Source organism: Lathyrus oleraceus, chromosome 5, assembly GCF_024323335.1.
Source record: "Lathyrus oleraceus cultivar Zhongwan6 chromosome 5, CAAS_Psat_ZW6_1.0, whole genome shotgun sequence".
Taxonomy (NCBI): domain Eukaryota; kingdom Viridiplantae; phylum Streptophyta; class Magnoliopsida; order Fabales; family Fabaceae; genus Lathyrus; species Lathyrus oleraceus.
Genome location: NC_066583.1, coordinates 593,849,175 through 593,854,185, shown reverse-complemented (window position 1 = coordinate 593,854,185; position 5,011 = coordinate 593,849,175). Strand labels below are relative to the sequence as shown.

Below are 5,011 nucleotides of genomic sequence, written 5' to 3'. Positions count from 1 at the left end.
TTCTACATTCGAGGCAAGTTAACACATAAGCCTTACAATATTGAAACAAGGGTTGCCACCAAAAACCACTTTGTAACACCTTAGCTGCAGTCCTTTCCCCATTATGGTGGCCTCTATAAGGTGAGATGTGGTAGTGTCACATAATATTATCAGCTTCAGTGCCTGCAACACACCTCCAAAGTAACCTGTACGGACTTATTTTAAATAGATAGGGGTCATCCCAAAGGTAAAACTTAAATTCTCCGTAGAAGATTCTCCTTTGCTGCCAAGTGTACTCCTCGTGTACAATATTTGTAGCTTTATAATTTTCCATGTTAGCAAACCAAGGTCGCTCACTGATTTCCATTAAGTGTTCATTAGGAAATTCTTCAACTATGTTCCTTTCTTTATTAGTTGTGTCGTTATTTTCCAGTCTCGAGAGGTGGTTAGCTATAACATTCTCAATTCCTTTCTTATCTTATATTTGATTTCCAAATCAAATTCTTACAACAAAAGTATCCATCTTAGCAACATGGGCTTGGAATCACTTTTCATAAATAAGTACTTCAAAGCTGCATGATATGTGTAAATAATAACTTTCGAACCAGTTAGATACTAACATAATTTTTCCAATGCAAATACTACGACTAGCAATTATTTTTCAGTGCTAGTGTAACTCACTTAATTTTCATTCAAAACTTTGTTATCATAGTAAATTGCATGGAAATATTTTTCATGTCATTGGCCAAGAACCTCTCCAACAACATAATTGCTCGCATCGCACATGAGTTCAAAAGGTAATTCCTAATTTAGGGCGACGATTACTGGTGTAGTTGTCGTACCTTAAAATTTTCCCTCCCATTTTCATCTTTTTACTCAACCCTTGGCTTGATATTCATCTGTACACATTCATGGTTCATTCATGTGCACCATTCATTCATTTATACTTGATAATTGATCACTATAGATTCAAAGCTCCATGGCTTGCAAAGTTAGTGTTCGTGTATGGAACAAACCTTAAAATTGTGACTTGGCTCTTCATCTGATCATATTGGAAGTGAAACCCTAATTTGCCTGATCTTTGAGATGTGGATTCAAAAGACTTCATCATGTCACTCCTTAGGTCTTTCAAACCCTAATTCTTGATGATATGGTCATGAGATCTCGTGGATGCTCTTTGAGCCTTGTATTGGCTACTCAAACCATAATTGAGGGCTCATACATTGGAGACTTGCTTGTGGAGCGTCATACTTGATTTAGATGTTTTGATTAAAGGGCGTGCCTCATGAAACCCTAATCAAGGAAGATTTGGTCCTAATGCACCTTGTGGCTTGACTTTTCACTTTGTGCTTGTTTAAACTCTAATTCATTGGGGAAGGTATTTTGTCTATCATATCATGCATCATTCATCATCTGCTTTCCTACATGATTGATGTTTCATCTGATTCAAACATTGCCTAGGCCTTTGACTTAGGTCTTTTGGTTGGAAGAAGCAATGATCCATATGTCCTGATTCATTGTGGCTTAAACAATAATTCTTGTTTCATGTGAACCATACCCTGATTGCATTACATGTGAAAACCCTAATTCATGACATAGACATTTGGCCAACGGGGTTTGCGTCATACTATGTTTGTTTGGGATCAATCATTTCTTAACCAGGGCTTGTTATATGTCTATGTGCTGGATGATCGATTTGGTCCATGGCTTTATTTCATTCATACCTCATTCATGGTTTCATTCAATTCCATAATCCATTAATTCATTCATAGTGCATTCATTGGTTCATTAGTTCTTGATTCATAATTCTCATTCATGGTATTTAATCAAATCTTATAAATCCATAGTTCATTCAAAGATTTGATTCAAATGAGAACTTTTGGAGAATTTTGTTTATTTGAAAAGCAAAACATTTTGGCATTAACTTAAAGCATCGTTTTTATTCAAAATTGTTCATTCATTCACATAAAATCATGTTACAATGTCTATACAAAAAGTTACAAAGCAAAATTCTGATTTTTAACCTATAGTTGACTTTGGTCAATTGTTGACTTTTTGGTCAACCAGTTGAACAAAGTCAACTCATATCTTCTAAGTCCTAACCTATTCTATTTTCAGCCTCATGGTAATCCTAATCTCCTCCATTCCCTATTTGCATCTTCACACATTTTTTTCAAACAAGAACCAAGTTCAAGTATGCTTCCATGCCTTTTTGCCTTGAAACCATGACCTTTGATGAGGCAAGTTATCCTTGCATCATCATGATTTTTGAATTCACCACATAACCGAGAAACACTCCATGCGTGAAATGTTGTTCCTACAATAAAAAAGCACACAATTCAAGCAAAATGCAAGAAGTTACCATGCTGCATAAAAGAATAAAAACAAAGTCAGAATTGAAACAATGCATACCATGAGCCAATTTAGAATTCCTGCTGCAGAACTATGTCAAGCAATGTTCAGTCATAAACTAGAACCACTTCACAAACATAGCAAACAGTTCATTTACCCTAACTGCATTAACAAGGAATTGAGTTTAACTTATAATAGGGTTGACAGTGTTCCATATAGCAGGCACAAGCAGAAATTATTGAAAAGTATTTTACCACTTCATTTCAATTGACTTAAACCTAACAATTAACTCCTAGCTAGCTCACTCTTTAACAAAAATGGAATCTAAAACTAACAACCTTTTTACAAAGCATCCTGAGTTAACTTCCTCACCCACCCTGCTAACAGTTTGACTAGCAATTCATCCTAACATGTTATCAACAAACAATAGCAGTCACATTCAAATTTTACTACACTAGCATGTATTCCTGACAGTTCATGGTGAGAAGTTGATGTTGCAGCTCACTAAATCCTTAACATAACAGTCATTCTAACCATGGTAAGATGAAAGACTAACAGGGTTAATTGAAGCCAACTGATGCAAATTGCCTCAGGGCTGCAACTTAAACAAGTTTCCTAATAGTTCATGTTAACACCAATAGGGCAGCAGGCCATTCCAAATTAACTTTAATCTGCATAACTCAGCAACTCCAAAATCTAATTGATTTTTAATCTACAAAGCAATTAACAGAATACACAAGATCAGACCACCATAACATAAACACAACACATAGGGAATCATGATCACCACCAACTAATTGGACTGAATTTTCCATCCAACTCTAATTCACATTTCATTTCTAACTAACAAATGTATTTCGAGTGATCTTCGATTTCCTTTCTAACAATATTTTCAGCTCTATAAATCAGTGCTCTCTTCATTCTCACTTTCGGATTCATGGATTCATCAACACTAAAACCATATAGTATTCTTCACTCAAAATCCTCTTAGTTCTCTCTCCCTCATTTCAGTCATATAAATCTCACATGCCAAATCTCATATCACAACCAAAATAATAGAATAAGGAAGAAGAAGATTGGAAGAAGGAAGAAGAAGATTGGAAGAAGAAGGAGAGTGCAAGGCCAATCAAAGTTTGAAGCATTTACCTGAAGAAGTGGAAAGTCTTAAACCTTCATGCGCGACCGGAAGAACCGCTGAAGTTGCTCTGGTAGGTAAGTTCCTTCTCCTCCTTTCTTTGATACAGTAATATAGCTTTGAAGTTGAGGAATCAAATCCCTAACTCATTAGGATTTGATTCCTCCCTCTCAGTATTTAATCTATAATTTGGTAGGCTAGGGTTCACATCAATTTTGCTTCGATCTGAACGTGTGATGGAGATATTCAGAAATCGGACCTTGGATTTAGTAATAGGGAAATGAGATGAAGAATTTGATATATTTTGTTGGGAGGTTAAGGCTCCGCCTCCACCGGAGGCGACCTCCGGCGCAACGAAGGAGATTCCAGATGAAGGGAGTTCAGCTGGTTTGATATTTTGAACTTGCACATGGAAAACGTGGAACTTGACCATATGATGATTTTGATCCGTGTATGGCATTACTGAGTGCATTGGGCTCACTTGTATACTCAAGCCTATATTCTACTGCATGACTTGCTTTCATTTCTAACAAGCTGAATTTGTAATGGGCTCAATGTTTGGGCCCTGCGCCAATACCATTTCCTGCACCCCTTTCCCCTAATTCTTGATTTATCATTGTTTAATTAATTAATCTTAAATTAACTAGTCTCAACTAATTCTTGATTACTTGCGGAATTATGGTTAATCGTGTTTAGTGTGATTAGTTAGGACTATTGGTGGCTAATTGTAGTTTAGACTAATGGTGATTTAATTAGTTAATTAATAGAAATATTTGTGATTTATCGATTATTTGAAATCATTAGAAATTTTAGGTTATTTAGACTTAACCTAATTTCATTATCATCACATATTCATGAATGGTTTTTAATTGACTAATTGGTTTTACATAATCTTGAGTTTATTTCATTTAATCAATTTGCACATATTGACCATTTTGCCTATATGTAGAAAAATTCTGATTTTAATGCATGATCCCTTAGCATAGGGATTTACTTAGAAATACCTGATTTCATTTAGCTGATTAATTCATTAGGTTTATTGTGTACCTAGTTCAACTGTTATTTTTTCAATCCCACTAATTAGTGTTGACCAAAAGTCACTTTGGTCAATCAAATCCTTTGTATTGTGATGTAAGCCCCAATCATATTCAAGTGATCAAAAGAACCTTAATCACTTGATAGGGAAAGTCCATTATGCTCAAGTTGAATTGGATGTGAAGAATATCAGGAGCTCAAGCCCTCAAGGTTCAAATACAAGATCAAAACTTCAAAGTCAATATCAATCAAGCATAGCTGACAAAATGGACTACTTCTCAAGCACCTCAAAGGTATCAACACTTGTCAATCATGATTCATATTGTGTGGCACGAGCCTTAAGAAGTAGAGAATGAATGAGAGTAGGGAATTCCATTAACTCAAACTGAATATCTTTGGGTACGAGATAAATGACCCAATTGCTCATCGTATTCACCTTTATTCATAGACTTTAGCCCAATTCAAATCAAATGGTTGTCAAGTCTTCTTCTACAACAAGATCAACATTTG

At 35.3% G+C, this 5,011-nt stretch overlaps 1 long non-coding RNA gene across 1 annotated transcript; it reads right to left on the bottom strand.

The window, feature by feature from the left end:
- Nucleotides 1–1,899: 1,899 nt before the first annotated feature.
- Nucleotides 1,900–3,932, bottom strand: LOC127086796 (uncharacterized). The gene is made up of 3 exons (XR_007789642.1): nt 3,478–3,932; nt 2,392–2,493; nt 1,900–2,296 (listed from the first exon to the last, which is right to left on the bottom strand). It is a non-coding gene; the product is annotated as an uncharacterized LOC127086796 (long non-coding RNA).
- Between the last annotated feature and the right edge of the window lie 1,079 nt (nt 3,933–5,011).